This window comes from Aythya marila, assembly GCF_965140915.1.
Source record: "Aythya marila genome assembly, chromosome: 7".
NCBI lineage: Eukaryota > Metazoa > Chordata > Aves > Anseriformes > Anatidae > Aythya > Aythya marila.
Genome location: NC_139048.1, coordinates 8280689 through 8301538, shown reverse-complemented (window position 1 = coordinate 8301538; position 20850 = coordinate 8280689). Strand labels below are relative to the sequence as shown.

Sequence of the window (20850 nt, the reverse complement as noted above, 5' to 3'; positions counted from 1 at the left end):
CAGACAAAAGCCAGCTTCTTCCCAGTGTCTTTGCTACGTGCTCCACCTCGTATGTGCTCTTTCCTAGGAAACCTTGTGCTTTAATGGCTCTCTTCCCTTTAAATCATTAATCCCAATAAGTAGTAACCAGGAAGCCACTGAAAAACACAGGAATATCTTTTTTTGGTATGTTTTAATGAGTTTATAACCAAGTGTCTTGAAACTTTCCAGATCTGGAAGTAAGTATTGTGTTCCCATGGGAACCTAGGGAAATAATCTCTCATTTAACTTCTTTTTTTTCTTACTAATGTGTGTGTCTCTGAGATACCAGACTTCAGAATTGTGATTTATCCACAGAAAAACTTAAGTTTTTCCAGAAGTAAATCATGGGTCTTGATTACTGACGGTCATATCTCAAAATTAAGGGCTATCTGGAGTGAGAGGAAACATGCACATGCAATTTTTCCTGAGACCAGTAGAAAAGTTAGTAGCGAGTTCCCAGCTGAGAGTGGTTTAGATACAAAGGGTAGTTAATAGGAATTTTATGCTCTTCTGGCCATAAAATGCATGTGTCTCCGTGACTTACCACTTAAAATATGCCAGTGACACGGACGTAAAGATCTGTGACATTTTAATGAGCGTTGTTCATGGGGGAAGTCCTGTTAGAAAAACATGTCCTGCGTTCTGACTTGAACGTTGTCCACCCCGAATCTGCACTCGTGATCTCTAGCCCATAGCCACAGGCTGCCTTTGCCTGGCCCTGCTGCTGCTGCTGCTAGTGCTGGTGCTCGGTCAATGAGATCGACAGGGGCTTCCTAACTTAGCCCTTTCTAATGCCTCTGCCTGGCTGGGTCTCCTTCTTCCTTCTTTAAACCATAGTTTTTCTGTGTATTTCATAATGTGTTTCTGCTCCCAGCACACTGAGCACTTTTGAAATGTCTTTAAGTAAAATCAATAGGTTCTTTTTTTTTAATATTCATCAAGCCTGAGCCATTAGCGAAATATTCTAGGAGTGCCTTCGTCAATAACTAAACATTTAGCTTCTTACCCTGCAGTTCTGCTTTTGATTTGTATGTTTATTAGGAGAAAATAAAGTCACATAACTTGGAATAACTCCCCAAATTTTGGGATACCTTATGATTTTCTATTTTCAGTGTAATAAATGATCGCGTCGCTATTCTGAGCGTGAATGGCTCTAAGATGTTAATGGCTGGGGTCATTCTTGGTTTGCTTGGCAGAGCCAAGCAATCGCTTGGCAGCAGCATTCATTTTATTAAAAAGCCCTTAGAGGCACACAGCGAGCCTGCACGTGGACGGGTGAGTGTGTGACAACATGCAGCCAGAGGGAAGCCGCGGAGGCACTGAATGGGTTCAGCCAGCCTGTAGGCGAAGTTGCTGCCCCTATTAAAAACCAGTCATTGTTTCTAATAGCCAGGGGTTTAATTCGCCTCTTTGTGAGACTTGATTAAGTAAATCACCAGTACTTAAGAGCGTGTCAGACAAGCAGGGTTATCTGAATGCTGATGTCTTTACACTGTGTGATGAGACCGCACATCTTTGCTCGCGTCTCTGAGAGCTGCTAGGCTCCTACAGGTGTCCAGCAGGCACAGCAAGAAGATGGTGAGTGGGGCAGGTGTTTTCAGATAAGAAGTGTTCAGGGAAAACACAGGACTGTGTTGCACTATGGAAACTTTTTTTCCAATTCTCTTTTTGAAGAAATGTTAGAGGTGCTGCAGTGCTTCAGAGAAACTGTTAACATGGACGCGAGAGAAACCCCTGAGGATTTTGTTATGGGTGTGAATGTCTTGGACTTGAATCCTTCTCCCTCTTCACCTCTCACTCCAAGAAGTGGGGTCATGTCAAAGGAGCTGCTCTCCCTACCTTTCCCATATCACGTGGCAGTGTGTGTTGTGGATGGTGAAACAATGCTGTGCCCACGCTGGGCTGGAGAAGGGCATGTGTGGTTTGTCCCAGAAGCTGGTAACTGAATGTGAGTGGGAGAAGAAATGAGGCAATAGAACTTGCAGTATAAACACACAAATGTCTCTCTAGCCTACAAAACAGCCTTTCTCTCACCAGATTTATTCATCTTAGGCTACAGCTCTGTGCCTGGCCTTTCTGCTTTGCATGTCATTAACTCATCTGCTGTTTGAGACAGCTTACCCCAAAACTCTTTTGAATTCTTTTCCAGGTACAAGAGAGCATTGAGAAAGAGTGGAGCAAGAAGTAGCTTCTGGGGGGACAAGAAAACTGGTAACAAAGTAGAACTGAAAGGAATGAGGTGTATCTGAGCCATTCCTAGCACTGCCCTTCTCATAAGACACAGTCCTGCATACTTTAGTGCTTTTTCTCTGGGCATAGGATTATTTCTGATATTTCAGAATTAAGTACTTCGAAGTCAGATCTGCAGCTGAGTGCATGCATTAAAAACAAAATACATCATTTCACAGATGTCAGACTACTTTTAGTGGCTTCAGAACATGGTTTTATAGTTTAAAAGGGGGGGGGTCTAGAAGAGGAATGGCAGGAGGTAAATGCACATTTCAGTTGGTACATTTTGAAACAGATGAGCTCATTTGAGGTAATAATGTAAGGAAATACATTAAGTATTGTAAAGCAGGAAAGGTAAAGAGAGGATGCAATTTTTACTAGACTTTCTGTTTCTTTAAGCACATAAACTAATTAGCTTAAATACATCATTTTGAGGCTTAAAAAGCTTTTATGTAGAACAGCATAATAGAGGCTGTTACTGTATCCTGATGTGAGGAAAAAAAACACCTTTATTTTCATTTCGGTAGTTGAAAAGAGAGTCTTCTACAACGCCCTTCAAAAGGCAGTACCATTTCACTATTTTTGTTTGGTTTATTTTGAATTGCAATAAATCCTTAGCATAGCTGATTCTATCTTGAGTGGTATATCAACATCAAGTCACTTGCTTCCGCTAGCTTTCCTAGGGGTCAACAAATGTTCTGCAGGTACGTAATATGCATTCACGGCATAAATGGACCATTGTGTACAAACACTAAATTTACATAGAAAATAGGATTAATGCTCTGTAATCTTTGCTATGCAGATTGCTCTTTCAGTAGAATGCTATCTGGAATTCATTAAACCTAGCTGCTGCTGTGCTGTGTTGCTTCGTGTACAGTTTCTTCTTAGTTTTAAACTCTAATTTGACAAAGGGCATTTCTTGGTGATTCGTTCCACCAAACTGCTGCTGCTTATACGCAGAGTGATTACTGACTTTGAGCTTCTGTATGTACTGGCCACGATTTCCTAGCACAGCATTCTGCACCTTTACCAGAGGCTACCCAAGCAGAAGACCAAACATCTCGTGTTGTTGCTCAGCTAACCACCAGCAATGATAGAGTGGACTACAGGACAGCGATATTGCACTGGTGCTCCCTCCAGGCGAGAGCCAGTGGAAAATGGCAGCAAGGTGTATAAGGAAAACAGCTAACTTAAACCATGGCATTATTTCTCTTGACCTCAGGAAGGGACTCCTGCCTTGTTGTAGCAAATTGTGTAAATTATTACTCCCTGAATTAAGGCCGTATGTATTTCATTTTCACCTATTCAGTTCTTTTTCTGAGTAATGCAAACTGATGGATTGAAAAATAATTTTTATAGGGGAAAAAAAAAGAGTAAATGGTGTTGCACATCACTTAGAGTTGTTCTGTGTCTGATGAATATGTAACAGTTCTATTTTCTACTTAAAAACGCAAAAAAAAAGTCAGAATAGAATTAGTGTTATCTTGTAAAATTGTGTTTATCTAGGAGAAGTATTTATTTCTCTAGAGAGTGCTATTAAAATCTGTGCAGAATGGATTAACTCATTTGTTGAGTGTTGGGGATTTGTTTCTAGGGCTAGGAACGAGTAACTTCTGTTGAACTGTACAGTTTCCCTGCACCAGTTTTGTCAGTTCTCTGCTATGTTGCAGATGTTGGTTATTTCTGGAAAGAAGAGCATGTTCATACAGCCTGAGCTGGTCTGTAGCCATCCCTTTTTATCAGTGAAATTAGAGTACACATCCCACTTTCCTCCTCTCCTTTGCTAAAGGAGCTCACTCTATCAGTTCTGCTCTTGGATCGCAAGGCCTGTATTTCGAGCCCTTCCATCACTTCTTGAAATTTCCGCAGTTTTCCATGACTGGTATCCGAACTGGATGTGGTTCAGAGAGCTCCTCTGGCTCTCCCTTCTGGTTCCCTGAGCTTGTTTAGTTTGGAAAAATATAAGAGGGAATGCATGACAGCATCTGTTTAGTTACAGGCACAGACTCTCTGCTTTGTGGATGTTCCCACGTAAGATGAAGCTGGCCCGGGGAGAGGGCATTCCAGGGCTGCCTGTCTCCCGGCGTGCCCTTCTCATCGCCCCGTGTAGGAAATGCACAGCCCTTCTCTCGTCGCTTCAGGAACATGTGTGCATGCTTATTTTTTCTTCAAAGTTGGAAAGCCTTCCCCGAGCCCTTCTGCTCCTCGGTATCATTTATCTCTCCCTGCAACAATCTGCTGCTTTCATAACTGGCCCAAGGCTATGAAGCAAACTCGCAGCCTAGGGATGCTGCTGACTGCAGTCCTGAGGAAGGAAAAAATTGGCCAGGAGCAAGCAGCTAATTGTTGAGTGGGAGAAACAACTGGGAGTTCTCGGTAAATCAAGAAAAATGGCTGGTGTCTGAAAACACTGGTGTGGTACAAGGCTGGAAAGAAGTGCTTTGGCTTTCTGAGTTTTTATAGCACTTAGCTGTGTTCTTTCTCAACAGTGTTACAGAAGTGCCAGGAAAGTGGTTTTACTGGGACCAGGTCAAGCCCAGTTGCACGTTTTGGGAAGCTCAATCGATAAATTTATTTACATGATCATTTGTTTAATTTCTGACTAAGTACTTGTAAATGTGTAGGTAAAGTGCAATAGGTAACCAGCAAAGTTGAAACTCAGGCTTACTCTTGCACTTCTTGCAGTGCACTTACCAAGACCTCGGCTCCACAAGAGGGACCGGGAGTACCCTCAGGGCTCCTTCTGATGGTGCACAGAGTAATTGCTGAGGATGCCGTGGCTGTTTTAAGGAAGAGGGTGACTAGGGGAATGAAATCTTCAGCTTTCAAGGTAGTGTGTTGAATTCTTCAGAGAGGAAAATGTTTTTTCAGTGTTCACTTAAAAATAAGGTCAAGCCAGTAACTCTAATTATACATAAGCCAAACAGCGTGCTTCCTGTTTCATGCTGGAGATTTACTTGACCCAGGGAGAGCAGCTCTTCGAATTAGCCTGATTTCTCTATGTTAGAATCTGTTTTAAATACATTACAATACTATTTCTATGCGAGTCAATCTATTGGCCTCTGATCAACCGAGAGGAGTTACTGAACCTAAAATGTGTGTCATGGTGCATGACTGCAGAGACTCGGTTCTTGCCTCCAAAACGTGTGCTCTGTACCGACTGCAGCAGAAGCATCAGACCCGATGATCTGAAAGGTAAATAAGGGAGCTCAAACCAAGCGCAGCTGTTTTCCTTACTTTGATGAGTATGGAAAGCCTTAACAAGAAAACGAATAGGAAAGAATGATTTGAAAGAGGAAAAAAATATTTGTCTTTCGAAACCTTTGCTTGGAGAAATAAACCTGTCGGTAATCTCCCAGGGTTAGCAGGGAGCTCTTTCCATAGCGTGGGTTAATGTGGATCAAGAGAGAGGAGGCTTTGTAGGCGTGCTGCTGAATACCCTGGTCATTTGGCTCCGTGAACTGCTGATCTGTGGCTCGACTGCCAGCGAAGGCGTTGTTCCCAACTGGGGCCCTATTGAGTCACAAGTGCTTAATTCGAGTTTCATGTTTCTGTCACGCCGGGGTGGTCAGTGTGCTGGCAGGTCTGTCAAGGTTACAGGCTGATGGAGCAGAGCTTGAAAGCTGCCACGCAGCTGGCTGAGCGTAGGTGATCAAAATTAACTCTGCGGGAAGGATGCATCTTATCAAAGGGCACAAGATGTGCTAGGCATAAGGGTACACACAAAAAAATGTGTGAAGAGAAGGGAAGATTTATTTTTTTGCTTTAAAAATCTATCATATTAGAAGCTATCTGGCTTTGGTTGATCAAACCTGCACATCTGCACAATCTGTTGCAGGCTGAAGTCAGAATGAAACGAGAAACTGCAAGCTCACACAAGTTCTCCGGGTCAAAACTGTGATGTTTAGTTGAAGAACTGTCAGTGTCATAAGCATGCATCATATACGGGCTCTTCTGAGTATTACTTAATGCTCTGCAGCTCATCTCTTTTCTCATCTGTTTGCCCAGGTACATGTCAGAAAGGGCAAGCCATGGAAATGAAGATATTATTACGCTTTAATTTAAGAAGCAAACTGTGGCCTCAGGACTGTTGACTCCTGGTCACAAGGGTGTCAAGCTTTGCTTTAAAGCACTTGTTGAGGCATTTAGTTCCCTTAGAATAGATTTGGGCATGTGAATGTGGAGCAGCATTGACGTGGGACAGTAGTGTTCCCCCACAGACAATGGCAGTATCCACAGCAGTCAGTAAGTTTTACTTCTTCACGTTTCCCAGTTTAAATAAAATAAGCCAACCAACCAAAACAACAACAAACTAGGTATATCAGAAGGACAGGAAATAAATTCCGGGGTGATGTTTAAGGGTGTGAGGTCCAACAGAAACTAAGCTCGACAGCTCACTTTGTTGAGGCGAGATTTGCAGCAAGCCACTTGGCTTCTGGCTCTTGTCACCAAGCTGAAACATTTCTTGCAATGTAATTTAGGATTCACATACACATGCTAATTGGAAATGTATGCTGTTGTCTTAGGACAGGAGAAGGGACTTTTGTTTGTTCATTTGTTTACAAGTAGTTTAAGATATTCCTGACTAGTTTATAGTTCAGCATTGTGTGCTTAAAAAAAAAAAAAAAAAAAAAAAAAAAAAAAGAAGAAGAAAAAGTTGAATGTAACTTATAATTGTCTCCCATTTGGTTATATGTAGTTATAAGGAAGGAATGCAGGAAAGTTATCCCATTGGTGTTAGTTGAAAATGAGTTCAAAAAGAAAGTCCAGTGCCCCCAGGGAAGTCTTTCCAGCAGCAGGCGGATCTCTGCGGCTTACTGGTTGGAGTTACCTTAAATCAGCCTATCCTTAGGCTTTGCTGGTTGGAAGTACATGTTATCTGCAATCCTGTTTAACTTAGAACTGTAAAGCGTAATTGAGGATGTTATTTCAAAGCACATTGCTTTCTGAAGCTCCGTTTCTGAGAAGGATTTTGCACTTTAACAAGAATTCTTCTGATGCAGTGAACCCTGCCCTCTGTCTTGTTTTCATTAGACGTAAAGCTTAAATGGAAGGGCTCTGGCATTCTTTAAAATGTTTCAGCTAAATATCCTTTAATATTTCTGTGGTCCAAATGCAGATGAAACTTAGGTCTGTCTTGTATTATTTTCTTTAAAGACGGAATGTATGAAGAAATTATTCCATAAGTCCTCTTGAAGGAGTACAGACATAATAGCTGTTCCTCTGTAATGTGACGTGGATCACACCTCTTCCTTGGGGATATGAGCAGAGTTTGCAAATGCTAAGTAAGGATGTCACCCAGCAAGGTGGTAAGGCGTCAGCAGATTTTCCCTGGGAAGAAATGAGTTGGGAAGTGGCTGGCAGTGACACCAGTCACTGGGGTAAGTCTCCTGTGCTCCGTCCCAGTTATACCACATGCAGCTCACATGATGAGACTTTCTGGTAGAGATCATTCATTTGTTTTTATTTTTTTTTACACTAATATTGGAACATATCTAGCCTGAGGGTTTTTTTTCTTGTCTCTTCATAGGTGCTCAGAAAGTGGAGATGCTGACCTGTCAATTGCACCTGACAGTGCTGTTAGAGAAAGGCTCTTCTTTTCTGCCTTTTCTACTGTATCCTGGCCTAGTTTCCTCACAGCAGCTGCACAGCATGGCACCAGCAGTGCAATTCAAATCTAAATTTATGAATGTCTGTTAAAGTGTGAGTTGCACTCCTATGCACTGCTTGTTCTCAAACATGTTAAAGCAGTTAGAAAATAAAGGAGCTGATGGAAGGAAGGCACAGTAATGTAATAATAGTGGAAAGCACATTTTCCCTTCCAGTCATCTAAGAAAAAATGTGTTAAAAGATTCTGAAAGAGTGCTGAAAGGTTGATGCTACGGTACATGGCTTGGAAATTTCAGAGGGGAAATGTTTGTCCGTGAAGACATTGCCTGCTTCTCAGGAGAGTTGGTGAGTGCAGGTACACCAACAAAACCTAATCACCCCTGTGTTCCTCGTGTGTTTGGATCTGTGGGTGAAACTGTCAGTAACCCGGGATGTAAAGACAATGGAGGACTTCAAGTCATCGAGGGTAAAAGCTTTCTGAGTACTTCTGAAATCCCAGCCATTGACCATCGCAATCCCTTTCCTGCCTGTTCCCATGCAATAGTTACAGCTCACCTGTGCTGAGTGATTCTCACTCACCCTTGCTGCTGTGAATTCTGCAGGAGGGCCCCAGCCCGGAGCACGTTTCCTCACGACCTCTCTCATAGCAGTATTATTTCCCTAACTCAGCACTTTCTGTTTATAATGGCTCACAGCTCTCCAGCTCTCCTCTTCTCCCTGCTCTATGGTTTCCATGCACGGTTGTTGGTTTTCCCCTCTGGCATTACTTGGCACTATGTTTTGCTTTTTGTTGTTGCTGTAAGGGCCATAACAGCTGGATTTCCCTTTGCCTGTGTCTTTTCACCTTAATGAGCACCACGATCCATAGTTTTTGCTGTTCAGTAGAGATAATTGGCAGGTATTCTCCAGCCTTCTCTTAAATTATGCTGTCCTTAGCTATATTGTTGTTTTAATACATATTGCTTTTTTTTTTTTTTTTTTCCCTTCATAGTAGCCTTCAAAAAGAAAAACAGGGCTTTGGTCGTGGTAGGCATTGCACAAAGGGGGAGGGAGAGAGAGAGAGAATGAGAATCTGTGTTGAGGAAGCTGGAAGTTGACTCCCAAAGGGTCGAAGGATGGGAGGAAAGCTGGGGCCTGGAGTGGTGGAGTTGCACTGGTCGCGATGCCTAGGAAATGTCCCGACACCTGATCGTGCTTTGAGCACCATGTGGTGATACACAGCACTCCAGTCCTTGAAGAGTTAAAGTATTAATAATATATGTTGGAGAGGAAAATACATTCTCAGAGATGTCTTGCAGGGTGCAATCATATACAAGGGAAAATGAGAAAATAAAGACAAGGCAACATTTACTCTTCAAAGCAATTTTTTTCCTGTGGTTCTTCATTACTGTCTCAGTATCCATTCTTCACTTTCTGTCTCACATTACCTGTGATTGCTGTGGGGGTCAGAGCCTGCTGTGCACCAGGATCCCAAAGCACTTGATGCTCAGTGGTCTCAGACCAAAAGCACGGTCCCTGCTCTGTAGAGCTCATGGTGTCCCAGCACCACTGGGCAGTAGTCGGGCATCAGAATAGGATGAGCCTTTGGAGTAAGTAGGAGTAGGAAAAGCTCAGAGCAGGAAGGACATGGAAAGGGACTGCAGGATTTGGGGTGCAAGGGGCTGTTTCTTGAAGATATTGCTTACAAAGTCATGTGCAACAGACAGACGTGGCCTTGCTGTCTGTAAGAACAATCAAGAAGGCAACCAGCTGGCAGACACCAGTGCCTTGCAGGAAGGTGGTGGTGGGCACAGGGAAGAGGGGAGGAACTGGTGGGAAGGTTTTGTGAGTGGGAAATGCTGAACTCTGTTTTAGCTGAGACGGATTGCTGGATGTCTGTGATGCACTACTGGGCTGTGATGTTGCTTGAATAGAGGAGATAGATTTGTCTGTCTAGTTTAGACCTGAGTCATCAGCGGAAAGGATTGAAGTATTGTGCTTTTTGCAGACAGGACTGAGCAGAGATAAAGCATTGAGAAACATAGGGGACCACAAATAGCACCTCGTGGTGACCCTCTATTTATCTTCACTATTTTTCCCTTCCAGACATGGAGAGAGAGCATCCTCCCAAAAACATACTGAAAGAGCAATTAAAGATTCAAAACAGAGCTAGAAATACTGTTGTCCTCTGACTTCTTCTTGGTTTCTTTCTTGCCAACTTACTTTTTCCAGGGGTTCCTGTTGCCTTCTAAATGCTGTAGCTTCTGAAAGCTTCTTTCCTTTCCTTGTGTCTCTTAGCTGCAGTCTCTCCAGCACCTACCTCTTTCCAGTCTCACTTCTTTCTTTGAATCACTTCCCGAGAGTTTTGTCTGTACCTTTTCCCTACTTGCAGATGGAGGATCACAGGGGGAGCTTTCTTTAAGAGAAAGAAATCTCTGTGGGCAGGTACCTTAACTCTCTGAGCAGCCCAGGAAGCTGAATTTTCTTTTGTGAGGTTCCTTAGCCCAACTGATAGAAGGCAGTTTGCCATTTAAGGGTGATACAGAGAGCTGTAGTCTTAAATTTTGAATTAGAGATGTCAGCAGCGGTTACCAGGGAAACTTCTAAAATTACCCTGGCAATGTCTCCTCTCAAATACTACATCAAATCTTCAGGAAACGGCACCAAGTGAACAGGCATAGATTGAGGAAGCATCTCTGTGTCAGAGTCCTGGATGATGCATGTACAAGTGAAATAACCCCCCCTAAAACTTATGGAAGATACAGGGTCTCTAGTTCTGCAATCCTAAATCAGGAAAACAGCACGAGAGAAATAAAAAGTATTGATTCTGTAAAATTCCAGTGAGGCAATTGCTTTAATAGGAATATCCTTGGTAACCTCCATTTTAGGTTTTATGGTTTTGTTTTTAAATACTAAAGGAAGAACTGTTGCTTCCCTCTGGAGCTGCTTCCAACAGCTAATTCACAAAAACTGTAACTCATGGCTAGGAACTAACACGTGAAGAGATGTTTTACTTGCCCACCCCCTAAGCCTCCAAACCAGGTAAGAGTATAGAAATGTATTCATGCATATTTAAATGCATGCTGGTCAGAAAGAAAGAATATTTAGGGTTAGAACAAATTCTAGAAACCTGTAAAACAGTTCCAATTGCGCTGGAATAGGCTCCCTAACTGAACATGGTACCACCTTCTCTGCCTTAGTACGTCTTAGTTATGTGTATTTTGTTACCGTCTTCACTCATACAAGTCTCTGCTATAAAATACGAGCTTTCCTGAGAAGAAACGTGTATTCTACATTATTAACTAAAATAAATGTTTGTATATAAGGCAGCTTTGCATTCAAAATGCATTGCCTGGCCAGGTAAACCACGTGTATTTATTATCTGGTAACAAACGTTGTTGGTTCAGCCTCTTGATTCAATAACATTTGTGGAAAGTAAATGTAAATTGTAATACATGTTTAAAACATGTCTTTTTGTGTGGCGCTGACTGCAGCGTGTTGATGTGTTAACAGGCTAACTTCTGCTTTTGTGGAAGTGCTGTAAGGCCATAATCCAACCCTCTGAGGAAAGTACAGGGGAAGATGCCACAAAAGCATCTACTGCTAGATAATTGGCCACCGCCAGAACCTGGGAATGTGCTGCTGTGGGGAGCTGATTGCTCTGCTGAAATCAAACCATAAAGAGTGCAGGTAATTAATCACCGTATGATTAATCAAAAGCTCTGGAAGCTACGCATGAAACAAAAAATGCCTTAAGTAGCAAATTCCTCTGGGGTTGTGAGGAGGTTACGCCAGCTGTTGCAGTGAGGGGAGCAGTGGCACGGCTGGTTCAGAGAGGCGGATGCTCGCTCTGACTTACCATACTGAAGTAGGAGCAGACCAACCTCTATTTTAATTTCACTTCCACACAGTTTTGTTCCTTTTGGTTTCAGTATGACAGGAGTAAGCATGCAAGCCTAGTCTTGCAAAGTTGGCAGGAGAAAGGCTCTGGAGGTGAGTGGTGGGGTGCAGGGAGTGCAGCCCAGGGCTGTAGGAGCCGATTCCAGGGGTATGAGGTGACCTGGTATCATTTCTTTGTGCTTCCTGTTGTTTCACTTGGAACATTTTTTGTTCTTGAAGCAAGAAGCTGGTGCCCTGAAAACTTAGGCATTTTAAGCCATGTACATGCTGAAGGGGTGTTCCAGTCCTGTTTTCCTGCAGCAGCCAGCCACTAATGATACACCAACTCCCTTCCCGAGGAGCAGAGCTGACACAGATCAACAATTTGAAAAGCTGTGGGGACACTTAATGAGAAATAGAGCAGCTTGTCATTGCTGTGAACTCACCAAAGGCTGCCATGCTGACAGCTGGTGGGGAAGGGGCAGGGCAGCCACCCGTTTTTGGTGACCCAGTTGTATGCAGTGGTTGCTGGATGGGCACAGTCAGAGCTGTCCAGCAGTGTGTGACCTGACCCCATGTTTCATGACCTACCACTGCTTTGTGGTGTCTCCTTGCTTAGGTGTGGGGCAAGGGTGGTAAAAGTGAAATGGTCCTTTTCCTTCAAGAAGCAAAGCTGCACTTCAGAGAGAAGCAAAGAATGTTTTTCCCTAGCTCCCAAATAAACCCTGCAGGAGATGTAGGGATGTTCAGTATCACGTGTGTTTTCCTCACACATAAACTATATTTTAGGCAGAGTTATTTGCAGTACTCTGGTGTAGACAATAAACACACAAAGCTATTTTGTGAAAACGTGCAGCTCTTAATTTAAAACTGACTTTTGCTCTTAAATCTTCACAAAGATGTGGAGAAGGACAGGAAAAATATGGGTGAGTTTATTATAAGATATTCCTGTTTCTTTCGGGTAATGTTTAATGATCAGTCAGTGACTGAGTTTACATAATGTTAAATATTTATTTTTCCTCTGTAGAGCTGAATGGGGAAATGTGCTCACATTCCTGCCAGATAACTAATTGGGTAACAGTGGATGGTTTGGGTATTTTTGAAGCAGCAGTTTTATCCACGGTGCCTGTCTCATTAAGGATTTTACTGTTTGTATTCCAGAAGTCATGAATTCTCCAGCTGGGGCCGGGGCTTTGAAAAATTATCATTCTGTGTGCTTGAATGGTAACTTTATTACTTCCGAGTTATAAAAAAAAAATGTCATTTTGCATTTTCCTTACACCTTCACAGCACACATTTCTGTTCATTTTTAGTGTTTGCAAAATCATGATTCTGTTGCAGTCGGTGGGTTCCTACCGGTTGGTCTGGCTGCAGGAACAAGGCTGCAAATCTGTGAGATGTGTGTGATTCCTTACTCCTCTGTTTCTTTAACTCCCGTGCTCAGATTTCTGGTGGGAGAGCTTTCTTATCTCTGCTGTTGCTGTGTTTGAGTTACGACCCTTATTCTGCCAGGCACAAATTCGTCTTGGCTCATCTCAAAGGAAATGAAACTCAGGTGGTGATGGGCAGCCCCAGGAATCCTTTTTAACATTTCTTGGACTGTTCTGACCCCAGCTCCAGTCCCTGCTTCCCACCTCACCTGTGCCTGGGATGCTCTGGGGAACACCTCTCATCTTGGCTGTGCTAAATTCTGCCCTATGGTCTCCTCAGCCACAGAGGGCAACAGAATCAGCTTTTGAGGTGGTGCTGTTCTTCAGGGAAGGTGGGTTTAGCCTGTGGTAGCTGATCCTGCCCAAGTTGTATTCAAGGCACTTTTCCCTGTCCTGTCTGCACTTCCCTCTCCAGGGGACCAGGATTCACTTCCAAGCTTCTTCCACCCACATACCCTGAACCATGATGCTGGGAGCTTCGTTTGTTTTGCTGCACTCTGCTTTCTGCACTCTGCTTTATTTTTTATGGGAACAGCTGCCCTCAGTATCTCTCTTTTCTTCTCTCAGCAGAGCTGTGATATCAGCTTAGCCCCAGAGAAAGGGGCTGAGGTTGCATGAGGTGGTGAGAGAAGCTCAGTGAATGGGCTGCATGGGATTCTCCTTCTCCAGAGAGCTCTTTCATCTGTTTATTTTAGGTTCTGTCCCTGCTTCATTGTAAAATACCTTAATTCTTTGTTCAGCTTTCTGGTGAAAAATAATATTCAGATAGCGTACGAGTGCTAAATCTCACACTCGTCTCCAAAGAGGCATGAGATACTGAAATACTGAGCTCTTCAGCAAAGATTTATTAGAACTGAACTGTGCGTTGTTCTGATGTTTTTCCCCTTATTGATGTTATTCCCCTTATAATATATTCTTATGTTCCACTATTTGCTGAACGTTGTTGCCTAGCCTAAATACCATGTTAAAATTGAAGCTAATGTTGAACCTTGAAAAGAATTTTCCCTAATGTAATTTTAAATACAGATAAATGCACATGTGCCATGTTTTTGTCATGCTTTTGTGTGTTTGGCTGGTTTATCATAATTGTGTGGATTTTCTTCCTAAAAAATCCTAGTGGATTTTTTTCTTTGTACATTAACAACATTTTTCTGTGAAGCACCCTAAAGAGGCTTCATAGCCAAAATATTTGAAGTCACAAAAGGTCAAAGCTGCTGTTGTAACAGCTCAGTTTGGCGTTACATGAATGAAATCCACAGTTAGTCATTTCTAAGGTCACGGCATGGCAGGTTTACTTATCTATTTGTAGGCCGTGAGCAGTCTATTTAATGACTGCTGCTTTTGTGTGGAAGAAAAAAAAAAAAAAGAACTCAAACCGGATCCTTTGCCACTTTCATCCTTAAAACATTTAATATTTATGTTATCAAAGTGAAAACTTCCTTAAGGTAATGACAACTGGAATCATTCAAAATACTCCTGCAAGAGGGGGGCTGTCAAAGTGCCGGTCTGCTTTCAAGTATCGCTTGCTTCCTGCCTGCCCACCTCCCTCCTTCTCTCTTGGTTTAGCTTCCCTTAGCTTTTAACTCCCGTAGAACTCTCTCATGACTCAGTAAGGTTTCTTACAAATTACTTTTTGTGAAACAAAGGTTATTTGTAGGGTGGAGATACGTATATATTTATTTTCTCTGCAGCTGAAGGATTGTTGTTTATCTGAGCTAGAGAAATACCCTGCACTGTGTCAGCCTTAAGAGCAAGAATATTCCTTTATAAGTACTTCGTCTTAGATGTACGGTAGCTTGTGTCTATCTATTTTCATATTTGTTTATGAAATACAGCAGCATAGGAGGCTCAAACATCTAGCTAAACCAAATCATTTGTTGTTGCTTTGATTAATTTCTTAGATCGTATTTGGTGTGGTAAGATGCATATACAGGAAATCCGGCCTCAGTGTATTCTGTTTCAGCATAATCTATTGAATCAATAGTTTCTATAAATAACTTTAAAGCCAAAGTGCGCATTCATGGATCTACTGCTGTTAGGCAGTGTTTTTCCAATACCTGAATTATGAAATGGGTCTCACTTACTATGTTTTTCTGAGTAGATTTACTGATGCTGGTGAAAGGGCTTACAGGAAAGTTGTGAGCTCTTTCTGTGGAGGGTTCTTTTTTTGTCTTCAACTATTCCATAAATTGTCTGAGCTTGAGTAGTCAGTTAGTTTGGGTAGAATCAGGTGAGTTCCTGTTGATTTATGGATCTAAATGTTATCTTTGTGTTCATGGAACTGGCAGATTTATATACACAGGTGCATAGACATAGCTATATGCCTGAAAACGAACCACTGATAGATGAACATAATGATGCATACTGGGGAAAAAAAATATAAAGAAAGCCATAGGAGCCCCTTAACAAAACACTTAAGGGCAGAGAGCAAAACAGTCATCTGCTCTGCCATGGTGTCCTGTTGCAAACAGGGCCAGATTTACGGTAATTAATACAATAACACAGCTGCAAAAGAGCTCAAGGTGCAGTGTGATAATTTTTTCTGTTTGAATGAACAAGAGAAACGATAGCTTTGTTTTAACTTGTGAATACTTTTTTTTTTTTTTTTTTTTTTTTAATCAAAACAAGGATTTAAATTCTTAAAGTAGACGGGTATCATTACAAAGGTCATGATAAATTAGAGGGAGAGTCCAACGCATCAAAATGTTCAGCACAACAGGTTCTGGCATGCTTGCACAACCTGGGCAGTAAGTGATATTTCAGCTCCTGCAGTCACACTGCTGATGGACCTCTGTTCTCTTAAGGGTACAACTAAAACCAATGGACAGAGGTAGCATCTTTTTAAGATTTTAGAACAATGGAAATAGAAACAGATGAGATATGAGGCCTGACAACTTGCCAGCTTTCTTCCCTAGATCGGCTTCTAGAGACCTAGTCTCTAGAATTTTATGTAGAAGCAAACCAAACAAAATCAACAAAAACTGAATCTCTCCACTGTTTTTTTTATAGTTAAGAAATGCACATTTAGACAAAAGTGTTCATGAGATGCTCTGACAATTTTCTGCCATAGGTGGGTTGTTTCTATGCAGAAGGCTGGAAGCCTAAGAACAGAATGGGACCCTCTGACTTTAGCGAGGTACTTGTGCTTATTATCTAATGCCTGAAAACTAAGTTGCAATGATTCTACTCTGCAAAGTGAAAATGGAAGGTACACTGTAAAACCTCTGAACTGTGCTATTTCCAGGGAACATGACATCTAATCTGGTCCTACCACCATAGCACCTGTGTCCTAAAGCAAGTACATTTCCTAAATGTAATAGATTTCACCTCTGTTTCCTAGAATATTCTTTAAGATACATGCTGTTTTAAGAAAAAAAATAATCTTGTTCTGCATGGCTTTTGGAAAAGGTAATACATAGAGTAGATTAAATCCACTTTTTCCTCCTTTTCTTTTCTAATGCTTGGTTAAGGCCTATGAAAACCTCTGCACCATTGCTTAATGGGCTTATCTGTTTCTAAAGAGGTCAGAAAGTAATATCTCTTTCCGTTCAAATGTTAGAACTTATTTTTGTGTCCTGTATATATTATCTTAAGGGATAGCACACCTTTTTCATTTGGTTTTCTTGGCTTGTGCTCTTCCTGAAAGCAATGTTCTGTACTCCATATTACTCTGTAATCTTCTTAATTTCATGATTTCACTTACACTGTGAATAGAAACCTTTTTTTTTTTTTTTTTTTTTTTTTTTTTTTTTTTTTTTGTAATTAGTGACTTTGTTATTGCAGGAAGATTTATTTATTTTATTTAACTTCTCTTATACATAGACATCAAACATCCCATCTTTAGCTTGGGGCTAACCCACATAATATGTTTATGAGTCTGCCTCTTATTGAGGACAAAGTTGAGACTTTCATGGAAGAAGCTGCATTTTAGACCTCATACTTACAAGAAAGATTCTTCTGAAAGTGGAAATCAAGTAGCTGAGCAGCAGTGTTTGCCCAACCCAACCTCTCTGAGGAAGTAAGAATTACCCTGTCCCATTACCCTCATTCAGGAGTTAATTCTCAACTGTAATGTATGGACCCGTAATCTGCTACCTCTCTTCTTATAAGCATAAGAAAGTGTAACAGGCAGAGCTCACAAATGAACAGAAGGAGTGCAGAGGGAATCAGCAACTGTCTCTTGGGAGAAGAAGAAAAGAGATGAAAGGGACTGCGGGAAAGCAAAAGGTAATAATAGCAATGATCCCTAAAAGGACCAGAAATATCCATAGTCTTTGCCCCAAGCAGACTTTTTTTTTTTTCTTTAGCCATATTTAAAACAATCAAAAATGTGTCTAAGTTGAGGTGAGAAAACATGAAATTCCAACTTTATTCTAAAACCACTTATTGATAGGCTTTAATTGATACTTTTAGCAAGATGGGAAACCCCTCTTTATTACCTTTATACCAGAAATCAATACAGTTTCAGGAAGTACAATTTTTAATTCTCTGCCTACTGTAGGTAAAAGTGTGTCTGTGGTTTTCTTTTGGATCAGCCATGTAGCTGTTTGAAGTACATGCATTATTCAGTACATTGATACTTAATTTCTTTAGAGGTGCCGTATCTTTTTTGCATGATTATTAAAAAGGAATTATCCCCAAACCTTCATTATACTGAAAAAGCAGAAACAGAGAGATGTTGTACACTGAGGTAACCATACTCTTCCGTGACCCTATCTTCCCCTTTACAAAAGCAAGCTTAAGTTGGTTAGAACTGCCTGTGATTGCTCATCTTCTCTAGTCATTACTTCCTGCATACACATAACAGAAGAAAAGTCTTGTGCCAAAGAAGATTAATGAAAATCTACATTACACTTCATTCAGAGCATCTGCCTGCTTTGGAAGTCATGCACTGGCACACATACTAATTAGAGCAGAACAAAATGTGCCATTTTTTTTTTCTTTTGGGGAGGAAATTGAAAACCAAGAAGCTATTTTCTCCCTAATTTTTTTAAATGGTCACACCAGCTGTGCACATTAAATACCTCATATGCAATGTGCATTAAGACTGCTGCAGGGGTTAAAATAATAATTCTACTTTCTAAGAAGAAGCACACTTTAACAATCATCTTTGAAAGGGGAGAATTCTATTTTTCTACAAGTGAGTAAGTCAAAACAATCACTATGAATATATCTGCACCCTGAAAGGACCCACTGATGCTCTTGCACGTAGTAATATGTACTAGCTGCTGAATAACAGGGAAAACAGATGGTGTATTATGACTAATTTTTACAGTGGGAATAAAACACAGGTAATGATACACCTATTAACAGAGAGCACTGTTGAGGAATTTCCTGAAACTGTGGAATTAAATGTATGGTACTATGTGCTCATCCTAAATTGATTTCTGTGCCTCATTGCTGAGAGAGGAAGGGAGTAAGGCTGATGGGACTGATGAGAAAGTGAAGTTATTAATCCAGTGCAGGTGTTGCTCTGGGACAAACCCTCCCTGTTGCTGTGCAGTCACTCACGGTGCTCTTGAGTCCTCCTCAGAGGCAGGGAGGATTGAAAACCTTGGCCATGTGCATGTCCTGTGTCTCATCTGCAGGGAAGGCAACCTCGTGCCTTCTGGGCAGTGCCCTTGACAGTGGGAAATCCCATTGCTATAGGGTAGGGTAGGATATCTGGGGAAAAACAAAACAAAACTACTGTATTTATGTGTGTACATATATATGTATATATACATATATAAAACTGTAACATAATGGCACTCCCAGACATCCAACTCCATGAGGTGGATGTGCTTGAAAGAAAGAAAACTTTACAGGGCTCTTCATCTAGCGCGCTACATGGCAGAATAACATCCTTCAGTCTGTCAAATTTTTGCCATCAAAAGGCTGTGAAATTCAAAGAAATGTGTTCTTTATATATTATTCAGTGTAGCTTTCCAATTGTGTGCTTTGTAAATAGTATTTCTAAAGGTTTTGAAATGATGAGAAGATGGGCTGGCCAATTTTCATTAGAATGCATTAGAATTTTCGGCAGAACTCAGAATAATACTCCAGTGGTATAGAAAAACAGTGAGTGGCTGAGGAACACAATCACCCACTTTTCCTAAGTGTGTGGCTACAGGAAAAGACCCCTCAATCAGTGAAATGTAGCCTGAGAGACACATCTGAGTACATTAGCTATGTGACTCCCAATTTTGTATGGAAATTGGCTTCCTACACCCTCTCGGTATTAGTGCTTCACTGACAAGCAAAGAATGTGACTGTTTTCAGCTTTTTATCTGATGATGAGTGCTCACTGCTCCCAAACTTGTCACTGCTGTGGTGAGATCGATAGCACCATAAGTGCATAAGTCAGGAGATGTTTAACATAAATTCATTATAATTCCTTATTTTCTCCATTAGGAGTTTTAAAGTAACTCCCTAAGGGTTTGGGTTCCCTTAGGGTTAGCTAGTTTTCATAGATTATTTTTTTTTTCCAGTAAATTGTGGGAATATTTGCTTAACATTTACTGTCTGGGGAAGTGCAGGGGGTGGAGCAGAGAGTTACTGCTTTTGTCCAATTCTCTTGGTCTTGGGGACCATGAGGAGACATCCCTCATTACCCTTCAGCAAACTGACCAAGAGGATTTTAGGTTGAAGAAATGTAACCGGTTCCACCACAAAAATTCTTCTTCTGTCTATCTTTGGATCCAGAAAATAAAACCCTGAGAGCTAGGATTGTGTATCTTACTGAAGTCTGAGAAAAAATTAATATCGATAATTACAAAGAGATTGTACAGGAGAGGAGTAAATGCCAGAAAATGAAAAAAGTAATTGAGGTAGAACAGGTAATAACACTGGCTTGAGAGCAGGTAAATATCCCCTTGCCCTGAGAATGTTTAGGTTGGAGATTAGATTTTTCTTAATGATGAAAAAACAGGTTTGCAAGTGGTTTTGTAATGGGAGTAGCAAGAGCAAATGACCCAACAGATGTTGAAATGGCTAATGATGAATTTACAATGGGAAGATTATGGCATTTCTCTTGCAAGTGCAGCCATCTTAGGCTCAGGGGTCCAAAAGAGCCCTTTCACTCCTAGGTTTCCATCAGCTTTCAGCCTTTGGATTTCAAGCAAACATCAAAAACAAAGGTATGTGCTGGAGGAGGCAGATGCCAAGTTTTGGTATTGTGGTATTTACAGAGTTAAGGTTCTGACACAGACTGTCAGCTGCCCTACAGAAAAAGGAGAAAGAATTTTGACTCTTTTTTTTTTTTTTTTCCTTCTTCCCTAGAAGTGCCAATTGAAGAAGCTAAAAGTGATGCTAAGACCATTTCTTACTTCCTACGTTTATTTTTTTGTTTCCTCAGCTGCCATTTCCCTCCATTACAAACGATCTAGCCCCAGAAACCCTGCTGTTAACCAGCACAACGTTCATGCAGGATGAAAATAGATCTAAGAAGAGTGACACGTTCAGGTGTAAGTTCAGTGTTTCTTTTAATAGTGCTCAAGAATCTGAAGAAAGAAGCTCCATTGAAAGGGGCGCCTTAATATCTCTGGCTGCTGTATTGATTGCATGGGCTTGCAGACAACTGTGGCTTCAGGATAAAAAGTAAGATTTTGTTGTGTTTAGAAAGAGGCTCTTTTAGGATTGAGTGAGATGCCTTCCTGGCTCCCCCTGTGTGTTGTCATGAGACGTGATGAAGTGTATGGATACAAGCACGTACACCATCAAG

The 20850-nt window shown here is 41.3% G+C and overlaps 1 protein-coding gene across 1 annotated transcript in view; it reads left to right on the top strand.

Annotated features, from left to right (window-relative positions):
* Positions 1-20583, top strand: part of TRUB1 (TruB pseudouridine synthase family member 1) — a gene marked incomplete at its 5' end in the record, with an annotated part of 53007 nt that extends 32424 nt beyond the window's left edge. Inside the window, one exon of the mRNA XM_082764638.1 lies at positions 20485-20583. The remainder of the gene's footprint in view (positions 1-20484) is intronic.
* Between the last annotated feature and the right edge of the window lie 267 nt (positions 20584-20850).